The 13,191-nt window shown below is 34.9% G+C and overlaps 1 protein-coding gene and 1 long non-coding RNA gene across 13 annotated transcripts in view; one reads left to right on the forward strand and one right to left on the reverse strand.

Moving 5' to 3' along the window:
• GPHN (gephyrin) overlaps positions 1 to 13,191 on the reverse strand; it is a 638,461-nt gene that overhangs the window by 446,306 nt on the left and 178,964 nt on the right. The gene's annotated exons all lie outside the window — the stretch shown is intronic.
• LOC309655992 overlaps positions 1,409 to 13,191 on the forward strand; it is a 318,822-nt gene continuing 307,039 nt past the window's right edge. Inside the window, exon 1 of the long non-coding RNA XR_014261113.1 lies at positions 1,409 to 2,291. This is a non-coding gene — a long non-coding RNA (uncharacterized lncRNA). The remainder of the gene's footprint in view (positions 2,292 to 13,191) is intronic.

The following is a 13,191-nucleotide window of genomic DNA, read 5'->3' on the forward strand; positions in this document are numbered from 1 at the left end:
GATTGGATGATGCCTGCCCACATTGGTGAGGGGTGACTCTTCACCCAGTCTACTGAGTCAAATGCTAATCTCTTCCAGAAATACTCTCACAGATACAACCAGAAATAATGTTTTACCAGCTATTTGGGCATTCCGTAAGCCTGTCAAGTTGACAAATAAATTAAACCATCATGGGAAGATTAGTCTGGAAACAGTACTGGAGCATGAGGAAGAGTGCTTCCAGAAACATCAGAAAAGAGATAACTGTAATAATTCATGTATGTGATAATGAAGGTCTGATTTAGAAGAAAGAATAGACTACAGGCATACCTCAGAAATATTGTGGGTTCAGTACCAGACCATGGCAATAAAGTGAATATTGCAAACAATTTATGGTTTCACACAAATTTATGGTTTCCCAGTGCATATAAAAGTTATGTTTACACTACACTGTAGTCTATTAAGGGTACATTAGCATTATGTCCACAAAAACAATGTATATACCTTAATTTAAAAATGCTATATTGCTAAAAAAAAAAAAAAAAACCATCGTCTGACAATACAGTGTAGCCAAAATCTTTTAATCTATAAAAAAACACAATATCTCAGAAACACAGTAAAGTGAGGGATGCCTGTAGAAAGAAGCAGGGAACATTAAATTAAGGAAGAACAGTCAGGACTTGGTTTTCTTTTTTTTTAAAAAAAAAAAGGAAGAGTAAACATTTTGCACTTAAGAGTTTAATGAAAGTTAGAAACACATAGTTCAGATACGTCTGCACAACACCAGACAGAGAATCAAAAAACCCTAGCTTAATAACAGCTCCATTTACTAACAATAAGTTACAAGACTTTAGGTAAACTGGTTAATCTCCCAGATTTTATTATTGGTAAAATAAGCAAAATTGTGAGCAACCTGCCTACCTCACATCTTTGTTGCCAGAAGCAAATTAATTAATATATATACATATACCTTATAAAGTCTAAATGCTACAGAAATTGATTATTACTGTCATTTAAGGAAAGCTGAAACAGTATCTGATTATTTTAATAATCATAATAAACATGGACTTACTAAGATGATGATCTTAAAACGAGTAAAAATTTACCTTATTTTTAATTTACAATGATTAGAACCTAAAACTCTAACTCCAGGCTTTTGTATAAAATTTTATTTTGCTTAGCTATAGCTTATTTTCTCTATTTTGACACTCTGTTATATATATTTCTGAATACAGAAATGACCTTCAATTACATGTATTTTCTTATTATAAATTTATACGAAACAGATGATATGGAAATACTATAGTATAGTGGGAAGAGCACTGACTTTGAAGAGATAATATTAAAAGGAAAAGACAGCTCAACATCATTAATCATTAGAGAAATGCAAATCAAAACTACAATGAGATATCATCTCACACCGGTCAGAATGGCCATCATCAAAAAATCTAGAAACAATAAATGCTGGAGAGGGTGTGGAGGAAAGGGAACACTCTTGCACTGTTGGTGGGAATGTAAATTGATACAGCCACTATGGAGAACAGTATGGAGGTTCCTTAAAAAACTACAAATAGAACTACCATACGACCCAGCAATCCCACTACTGGGCATATACCCTGAGAAAACCATAGGTCAAAAAGAGTCATGTACCAAAATGTTCATTGCAGCTCTATTTACAATAGCCAGGACATGGAAGCAATCTAAATGTCCATCGACAGATGAATGGATAAAGAAGATGTGGCACATATATACAATGGAATATTACTCAGCCATAAAAAGAAATGAAATGGAGGTATTTGTAATGAGGTGGATGGAGTTAGAGTCTGTCATACAGAGTGAAGTAAGTCAGAAAGAGAAAAACAAATACAGTATGCTAACACATATATACGGAATCTAAGGGGAAAAAAAAAAAAAAAAAAAAAGGCCATGAAGAACCTAGTGGCAAGATGGGAATAAAGACACAGACCTACTAGAGAATGGACTTGAGGATATGGGGAGGGGGTGGGGTGAGATGTGACAGGGTAAGAGAGTGTCATGGACATATATACACTACCAAATGTAAAATAGATAACTAGTGGGAAGCAGCCGCATAGCACAAGGAGATCAGCTCGGTGCTTTGTGACCACCTAGAGGGATGGGATGGGGAGGGTGGGAGGGAGGGAGATGCAAGAGGGAAGAGAAATGGGAACATATTGTATATGTATAACTGATTCACTTTGTTATAAAGCAGAAGCTAACACACCATTGTAAGGCAATTATACTTCAATAAAGATGTTAAAAAAAAAAAAAAAAAGGAAAAGACAAAATATAAAGTTCTCCAATAACTCTATATGCAATATTATGGTCACATATTTGAAAAATATAAAGGAAATAAAAGATTTCCTAGGAGAATATGAATTCTAAAAATCGATACAGGAGGAAGTTTATAAGTTTTTTAAAACGCCAGCAACAATGAAGAGATTAAAAAAACAGGTAATATCCAATTCTAAAAAGGCATCATAATCAGAAGCAAGATGGTTTTCACATGTGAGTCTTATAAAACAGTGAATTAATAGATAATTCCTATGCTATACAAACAATTCCAAAGCATTAAAAATGATGGAAAGCTGCCCAACATATTCTCTAAAGCTAGCATCAACTCAGTATTAAAACCAGGTTAATGTCTTTTTAAAATGTAGATGTAAAAATCCTAAATAGACTCTAGTAGTGTATTAAATAAATAACATATCAAATAACATGTTGAAGTAAGGTTTACCTCTAGAGTAGGGTTCAATGTAAATTAAAAAACATAAAACCATCTCAACAGATACTGGAAAAGTACTTGATAAAATTCTATATACACTCTTGATTTAAATAAGCAAAATCTAAAGCTTCAAGTAAACTAGGAATAGAAAGAAATTTCCTAAGGGGATATACAAGAAATCAAAAGCAACATTTACTCATACTAACTGGTGAGAAGTCTCATACTAAATGGTGAGAAGTCAGAAACCATCCCACTAAAATAAGTCAGGAAAGCATACTATCTTCAGCTGTAATTAAATTCATATTAAAGGGCTTAGTAGAATAAGTAAGCGTTGGAAGGTTAACAAGCAAAACTCAAAATACCAATAATGACCAATTATAAAATGTAAGAGAGAATAAAAGGACTATGTTCACCACAGGAAATATACAAGCAGATGCGCACACGCATGTGCACACACACACTATCTATATATAAAGCTAATGAGAAATTTGAAGAATCTGCTCTTTAACCAAAGAAAGCTGTATGTGTGTAGACATAACACATAACTGTTTTTAAAGGCACTGCTTTCAAATTCAAAGTTCTTCCAGACACCTAAAGGTTGATCCCCAAAGTCAGAGGTTGGGTTGCAAACTTATAGCCTAGGATGAATTCAATCTTCGAAGGTGATTTCTTTGGACATTTGTATGTCTGTTTGTTTATGTGAATGCCTTTAATCATGAATGAACTCTATAGGTTAACAAAGTTCTCCTAACTCTCCCTATTGTCTTATATAGGAACTTCGAATGTTTATAATACTTCTCTGGAAACTGAAGACATTTGAGTTTGCAGGTCTAGATTTTACTACATGTCAACTTGAGTGTACAATTTCTGAGGACATTAAAACATTATATTTTTATCTTCTGCAGAACCTAATACAATTCCTAGAAAACAAATGCTCAATGAATATTTGTTGGTTTATTGATTTTTGAATGGTTTGGGGGAGATTATAAAGCACATTTGTGCTAGAATAATTGTGGATATAATGTCCAAAATAACTATAGAGTTTACATATTTAAAGTATTAAAACATTTGCTTCTAAATTCTTTTTGATTGCCTTTTATACATGTTTGCTACAAGATAAACTCTAGGCATTTGGTTATAGGCTTACACTCATAATCTAATGATATGGGAAAGGAATAGTGTAGTTCAAATTCACTATGATAAGCATTAGTAAACATACATGCTCTTGATTAAAATCAGGAAATTTTCAAAGAATGTCAACACATCATAGCAAATGAACTTGCTACACAATGGGAATGATAAAGCCTTATAGGAAGTTTCCTAGTGAGAATACAGAAGTTAAGAAATATCTTTTCCTCCTGGCAGCCTACACAATTCCATTTCCTTTTCCACAAATAGTGTTAGTACAATTGGACATCCATATGCAAATAAAAAAAATTTGATTTAAACTTCACACCTTACACAGAAATTAACTAAATGTAAAATTATAAAATTTTGTAAGAAAATACAGGAAAAAAAATCTTTGTGACCTGGAGTTAGGCAAAGAGTTCATCAAAATTGAGAACTTTTGCTCTGTGAAAGACATTTATGAAAAGACAAACTACAGATTGGGAAACATACTGGCAACTCACAAATCCAACAAAGGGCTTGTATATATCTTTACAAAGAATATATAAAGAACTCTCAAAATTCAACAGGAAGAAAGCAAACAACTCAATTAAAAATAGGTAAAAGATTTGAATAAACACTTGACCAAAGTTGATATACAGATAGCAAATAAGCACAGGAAAAAATGTTCAACATCATTAGCCAATATGATAGTGAAATAAAAACCACTATGAAATACCACTACATACCTCTCAGAATGGCTAAGATAAAAGATACTGACAACAGCAAGTTTAGATGCAGAGCAACTAGAACCCTCATATATTGTTGGTGGGAATGTAAGGTGGTAGAGCAACTTAGGAAAACAATTTGACAATTTCTTAAAAGTTAAACATAATAACCTGTTTATAGAAAAACTTATACTTGAATGTTTACAGCAGTTTTATTCATAATTCTTTCAAAACTAGGGCTATTTCACATAAAAACAGGGGTTTCAGATTTTCATTAAAAACCACAAAACCCTAAAACTAAAAGATCTGGCAGCATGGGTCCCACCTTAGGACAGGACAACACTAGCTGATAATGAATAGCAACTTGTCTATGTACAGGGCATGCCACAGCTCTGCCTCCCGTCACACAGTGAATGCATATGCATTGACATCTGGCCCATTTCACTTTTGTATATTACTTGCCTAGTCTTTTGTGGCAGAACCGAACATCAAAAATTTGTGTTCCTCCCACCACAGTGTCAGATATATTGCCGCATAGTGGCTGCCTAGTCAGGAACTACATTTTCCAGTTCCTTGGATCCAGATGTGACCACATAACAAGTTCTCAATAACTGAATGTGAGCAGAGTGATCTTTTTGACTTCTAGGCTGGAGTTATTAAAAAATGGACTTTTCCCTCCTTTACCATCAGGAAGCAACAGTCTCCAAGGTCTTAAGGGATGATGAAGCCACAAGATGAAGAAGCGAGACCAGCTCCAGACATAGAGAAATATTCACATTGGACTATTACATGAAAAAGAGGGCTTCCCTGGTGGCGCAGTGGTTGAGAGTCTGCCTGCCGATGCGGGGGGCGTGGGTTCGAGCCCTGGTCTGGGAGGATCCCGCGTGTCGCGGAGCGGCTGGGCCTGTGGGCCACAACTGCTGAGCCTGCGCGTCTGGAGCCTGTGCTCCGCAGCAAGAGGGGCTGCGATAGTGGGGGGCCCGTGCATCGTGATGGGGAGTGGCCCCCGCTTGCCGCAACCGGGGAGGGCCCTCGTGCAGAAACGAAGACCCAACACAGCCAAAAACAAATAATAAATAAATAATAAATAAATTTAAAGAAAAAAAAAAGAAAAAGAAATAAAACTTAAATTAAATCATTGAAATTTTGGGTTTATTTGTATAGAATCTAGTGTTACTCTAACTCTGTGCTGTCCAAATAGGGTAGCCATTAGCTATATGTGGTTATTTAAATTCATTAAAATAAAATATTTTGGTTTCTCAGCTATACTCATTCATATCAAGTGCTCAACAGTCACATATAATTAGTGGCTACAGTACTGGACAGTACAGGTAGAATATTTCCATCTTCACAGAAAGTTCTATTGCATAGAGCCACTCTAATACATTCCTATAAGCACCTGAGTTTGTGACTCCTGATTTAGGACTTGAAACAAAGAGAAACATAATATTCTTGTCAATTTTAAATGATTATTTAAAACACTATTAACATCTGTATGACATTTATAGGTTAAGAAATACTTTCACATGCATTATCTAATTTGGTGCCCTAAAACCAACTTTTTGAAGTTGGTAAGCACAAATTTCACCTTTCATCCATAGGAGCATTTTCCATCAACAGATCTTTCTGGTTGTGAAGGTAAATATAAGAAATACATACTTGACATAAAAATACAAAGAAAAATATTTATTACTGAGACCAACTTAAAATATCTAAAACAAATAAGGGTAGGAAGAGTAATGTCTTTGTTACTACTCTTATTTACTTCTATTTCAGTAAGTATTAATGATTTTCATAATTACTTGTTATACAAAAAGAAAAAGCACTTCAGAGTGGAAATAAAATTCTGAAATTCCCTTTTAGATCCATTTTGGCTTCTTTAGGATGAAGACATATTTGTGATTTAGAAGAAGAAAATGCTTTGTTTAGTTGAGATTTTTTTCAATGGGTAAATAAATGGGTGTTGACTTCCCAGAAAAGACCAAAGTATTTGATCTCTAGATAATTAAAAGAAAATTTACTAGGTTTTAAAATTCTCAAATAACATAATTCTCTTGCCTTTTGTGGTCAAATTCACTTTGGAATTCTAATGATTTTCTGAATGCTGGCTTATGTTCACAATCTGACTCAAAAAAAGGTGCAGCCCTTTTCTTCTTGTTCTCTCTTCACTCATTGTCATGATTAAATTGCTGGTCACAGTCATGCAAATAAACATTGTTCAAGCATTTATAATTATAGCACTTGAACACTTAGAATCATCAGGGATGCAGCAATAGAATGAGATAAATCTTTTCTCCTACACAGAATCTTATATGAGGTTAAATGACAAAGACAGTAAGTACCTAAAAGGGGACTTCTAGGATTTCTATGAAAAGGTTTATGTATCACTGACTCATACTGTAATTGACTCAGACAGCTGACACAACCTTCCAAATTAGTGATTTTTTGAAATTTTGAGTACTTTCACTTTTCACGATCTATGAAACCATCATCTTTTCTTCTCATACTCCAGTGGAAAACTTAAAGCTGACCAAGAAATGGTAATTATGAGTATAATATAAGAACCTGATGAATACTTGAATATGTTTCCTGGGAAAAAAAGTTTTCCTTTTCATGTACATTCAATAATCCCATCCTCTAAATATGGCATATTTGGTTTACCTTCATACTTCATGGTTTTAAAAAAAAATTGCACAATATGATTGGGATTCAGCAACATGAGACAGCAAGAAGTTGGTGACTACCAACAGAGGCACAATGTATAGGCTCAGTGAGAAGAAGGTGAGAAATAGCCACATGGAACATGATGCATTAAAAAAAAAAAATGCTATCCTAGGCCATTAACAGAATTTATAGAGCTAACTTTCCTCTCAAAAATTAAACATATCCTCCTTCTATATTTTACTATAGTGTCAAATTTTTTGCTAACTCAGTAACATTTCCTTCTAGGTGTTTTTCTACAAATTACACACTTGGAATTGGAGGCAGCCATAATCATCCCTACAATTCCCTTCAGGAATTGTGTACAATTCCTGAAGTTGCTTCAACTTCCTGACGTCCTAAATGTTAGCAGTAAAACTAAGATCTAACAAAGGTCTTACTTGACTTTCATTCCAGCCTTTCAACAAGTTCTATAAATTGCTAATTCTAGTAAATCACTTCCTGCTTGAAAAAGCCAGGGTGATTCCTCTTTTCCTGGTTGAATCTTGACTGATACAACTAACTAATCAAAAGCTAGAAAACTGACACCAAGCTAAACTTCTCCAACGTGGTAAAGGGAAAGAAATAGGCAATAAAAGGGAAAATCACAGAGTGAAAAAGGGAATATTTAATACAGAAAATGAAAAATAAATTTCTATATTTAAAACCATAAGAAATCTCTGAAGTTATGAAGATTCTTTCAAAAACACTATTTAAAAAGCATGGTGTTTAAGTATCTGACCAAAACATTTATGCAAGATAACAGACAGACTTTTATAATGGCAATGGATTTTTCCCCAATTAATCAAAAGTCTCATATTTTCACTATTCTTCATGAAACAAAAACATGTGAATAAACCATTGAATAAATTTACTTTCTAATGTATAGTCTATTCTTTTGCTGTTTAAATGATGAATAATGGTAACCACCCGCTACAACTGCAAAAATAAACCTGCAGCAGCTCTACCATGTCCAGCTATTTTTATTGGAAAGGAAAAAGTGGGCATTGTCAACCGACAGCATTCCAGTAATATAAATTTTCTCCTCTAAACTACTTTTGTTATTAGAAATATTTTTATTTCCTTATATTAGATTAAAAATTAAAATTCAAAATTTATCTCCTATTAGATCAGATTTACATAGTTTCACATTTTCCTTCTATTAAAACTAAAACTCAGCTGAAGAAAAGAATTGTAATAAACTTCTACTTCAAATACTCATATATAATTCATTTCTAATAGCTTAGTTTTAAAGTAATTTCTGGGATATTGGCAAAGATGGCAGAGTAGAAAGACCCTGAGCTCACCTCCTCTAACAGGCACACCAAATTTAAAACTAAAATCAACAACCATTAATTTAAAAGACAAGAACCTACTGGAAAAGATTGATAACAAAGACATAAAAAAGGAATCACAAGGAGACAGACAGGAGAGGCAGAATCATGATATAGTCAATTCCCATACCACTGAGTGGGTGACCTACAAACAGAAGAACAAGTACAAATAGCAGAGGTTCTCCCAACGGAGTGAGGGGTCCAAGCCCCATGTTGGGCTCCCCACCCCAGGTGTCCTGCACCATGGTGGGCCCCCCAGAGCATTTGGCATTGAAAGCCAGTGGGGATTACTTTCAAAAGTCCCAAAAGGCTAGGGTAGATAGAGACTTCACTCTTAAAGGGCACACTCAAAGTCTCAAAAGCTCTGGGATCCAGGGCAGAAGCACTAATTTGGAAGGAGCCTGGGTCAGACCTACCTGCTGATCATGAAGAGTCTCCCAGAGAAGCAGGAGGCAACTGCAGCCTACCCTGGGGACTTAGACATTGGCAGCAACCATTACTGGGAGCTCGTTCTACCATGTGGACACTGGTTCTGGCAAGCACCATTTTGGAATCCTCCCTCTAGCAGGATCCAACCCTGTTCTAGCTCAATAAGCTGTAGGCAGCAGTGCTAAAGACACTTCAGGCTAAGCAATTAAATGGACAGGGATACAGCCACACCCACCAGCAGACAGGCTGCCTTAAGACCCACTCAGCCTTCAGCTTCCCCTGGACACAGCCCTGCCCACCAGAGAGCCCAGAACCTGTCCCCACAAACAAGTGTACAGGCACTAGAACCAGGATCGACAGGCCCTCCAGCCAGAGACTCCAGGACCCAGTTCCATCTACCAGTGGGCAGGCATCAGCCCCAGAATCCCCTGGGCCCCAGCCCAACCCTCCTGCAAGCCTGCTCTAGCCTTGGTACCAGCCTCACCCATCAGGGGGTAGATACCAGCCACAAGAAAATCGTAGCCTTACAGCCTGTAGATGCAGCCCACGCACCAGCAGGCCAGACTCTGCCCTGGAACCGACATTACATAATGATCAAGGGATCAATCCAAAAAGAAGATGTAACAATTGTAAATACACACACACCCAACATAGGAGCACCTAAATATATAAAGCAAGTATTAACAGACATAAAAAGAAAAACTGAAAGTAACACAGTAATAGTAGGGGACTTTGACATCCCAGTTAGATCAATGGAGAGATCACCCAGACAGTAAATCAATAAAGAAACACTGGCCTTAAATGACACATTAGACCAAATGGACTTTATATACACACACACACACACACACACACATATACATATATATATATATATAAACAGAAAGAGAACATTCCACCCAAAAGCAAGCGAATATACATTCTTTTCAAGTGCACATGGGAACATTCTCCATGACAGATCACATGCTAGGCCGCAAAACAAGCCTCGGTAAATTTAAGAAAATTTAAATCCTATCAAGCATCTTTTTCGACAACAGTGTAAAAAGACTAGAAATTAACTACAAAAAAAAGAAAACCTGCAAAACACTCACATACGTGAGGCTAAAAAATATGCTACTAAACAACCAATGGATCCCTGAGGAAATCAAAGAGGAAATCAAGAAATATCTGAAGACAAATGAAAATGAAAACACAAAGACCCCAAATCTATATGATGCAGCAAAAGTATTTCTAAGAAAGAAGTTTATAGCAATACAAAGCTTACCTCTGGAAACAAGAAAAATCTCAAATAAAGAACCTAGCCTTACACTTAAAGGAACTAGAAAAATGAGAACAAACAAAACCCAAAGTTTGCGGGAGGAAAGAAACCATAAAGATGAGAGCAGAAATAAATGAAACAGAGACTAAAAAACAGTAGAAAAGGTCAACGAACCTAAGAGCTAGATCTATGAAAAGAGAAACAAAATTGATAAACCATTAGCCAAACTCATCAAGAAAAAAAAGAGAGGGCCCAAATCAATAAAATCAGAAATGAAAAAGAAGTTACAACCAACACCACAGAAATACAAGGATCGTAAGAGACTACGAACAAGTATAATACATGACAATAAAATGGACAACCTAGAAGAAATGGACAAATTCCTAGAAATGTACAATCTCCCAAGACTGAACCAGGGAGAAACGGAAAATATGATCAGAGCACTTACCAGTAATGAAACTGAATCAGTAATTTTAAAACTCCCAACAAACAAAAGTCCAGGACCAGATGGTTTCACAGGTAAATTCTACCAAACATTTAGAGAAGAGTTAATACCTATCCTTCTCAAACTATTCCAAAAAACTGCATAAAAAGGAATGCTTCCAAACTCATTTGAGAGTGCCCTTTAAGAGTGAAATCTCTATTAACCCCAGCCTTTTGGGACTTTCGAAAGTAATCCCCACTGGCTTTCTATGAGGCTAGTATCACCCTGATACCAAAACCAGAAAAAGATATCACACAAAAAAGAAAATTACAGGCCAATATCACTGAAGCACACAGATGCAAAAATCCTCAACAAAATATAGGCAAACCAACTCCAACAACACATAAGAAGGATGACACACCATGATTAAGTGGGATTTATCTGAGAGGTGCAAGGATGGTTCAATACCCACAAATCAATCAATGTGATACATGGTATTAACAAACTGAAGGGAAAAAAATCAGATGATCAGCTCAATAGATGCAAAAAAAAGCTTTCAACAAAATTCAACATCCATTTATAATAAAAACTCTCCAGAAAGTGGGCATAGAGGGGACATACCTCAAAATAATAAAGGCCATATACTCAGTGGTGTAAAACATCATACTCAATGGTGAAAAGCTGAAAGCATTTCCTCTAAGATCAGGAACAAGACTAGGATGACCACTCTCATCACTTTTATTCAAAATAGTACTTAAGTCCTAGCCACAGCAATCAGACAAGAAAAAGAAATAAAAGAAATCCAAATTGGAAAGGAAGAAGTAAAACCATCACTGTTTGCAGATGGCATGATACTCTTACATAGAAAATCTTAAAGACGTCGCCAAAAAACCACTAGAGCTCATCAATGAATTTGGTGAAGTTGCAGGATATAAAATTAACAAACAGAAATCTGTTGCATTTCTATAAACTAACAACAAACTGAGAAATTAAGGAAACCATCCCATTTAAAATCGCATCAGAAAGAATAAAATGCCTAGGAATAATGCTGCCTAAGGAGGTGAAAGACCTGTACTCAGAAAACTCTAAGAAACTCATGAAAGAAACTGAAATGACACAAACAGATGGAAAGATATACTCTTTAATACAACGATTAAAAGAGTAAGCAACGGAAACTCACTTTAGCAATATTCAGGGTTAGCTGTGGGATACAAAGAGATGGTTTTTGGCTCCACGAACTTTATAATCTTGATAGAGAAGCAAAACATATGTAATTATGTAAATTACATATATATATATAATCGGCACATATATGTTATATATGTGTGGATTATATATTATATATGCAGATATTATGTAAATTATTTGCATGCTATAATATATAAAATGTTAATATATTTTACTTTATATTAATGTATTTTGTGTATTTTTCTCATATTTTCTCATACATATGAGAAAAAAGTCACATATATGAGAAAATATGAGGAAAAACTATTTTAAATATAAAATATGTGAATGAAGGAATTACATTGCATACTACCTGCACACAGCAAAATTTCTTAAAAGGTCTTTTTGTCAATCTCTAAGGGAAGAGAGTCATATCTCATTTAACTGCAATCTCTCTCCTTTCTCTCTAAAACTTACTCAAAACTTACCTCTTACTTTAATGTTCCTTTCCCCTTTCAATGCCTCTTTCTCCAGTCATCTCTTTACTATGTGAAGCAATTTAGTGGCTTCTCTCACTTGCCTTTCTAACTATTATCCAGAAACGGAGTTGGGAGATATGAATGGTATAGAATGTTACAAATATTTTAATATATTTATTTCTCTACCACATATGACTGGACAAAGTAGGAGATAACCTTGAAAAAGGGAAAAAGAATATGAACAAAAGCCCAGAGGTAGAAACTGCAGAATTGTACATGTGGAAAACAGAAGGCAGCAAAACATTGGAACTGTGCAAAATTTAGTGGAAAATAAATATATGTAAATAAGGAGGGACTAACTTGTGAAAGCACTGGGAGCTTATGGATTTTTGACTAAGATGGAAAAAACTTTTATAAGAATAGCATGCAAAATGATCTAATTAGTGAAAGATTAAAGACAGAAAAGTCAGAAGGATAGTGAAATATTACAAATCATATGTGATAAGGAACTGTGCAAGGATAGTGGAAGCCAACAGAAATAGAAAAAATAAATTGATATTTAGCCAACAGAAATAGAAAAAAAATTGATATTCTAAAAATAGAAATGCAAAAATCTTCAACAAAATTCTAGCAAACTGAATTCACCAGCACAATAAAAGGATCATATGTCATGATTTAGTGAGATTTATACCTGGGATGCAAGGATAGTTCAACATACCCAAATCAATTAATGTTATACACCACATTTAACAGAATAAAAGATAAAAATCACCGGATCATCTCAACAGATGCAGAGAAAGTATCTGACAAAATTTAACACTTTTTCGTGATAAAAACACTCAA

The sequence above is a fragment of the Balaenoptera physalus genome, assembly GCF_965194825.1.
Source record: "Balaenoptera physalus genome assembly, chromosome: 2".
Classification (NCBI taxonomy): Eukaryota; Metazoa; Chordata; class Mammalia; order Artiodactyla; family Balaenopteridae; genus Balaenoptera; species Balaenoptera physalus.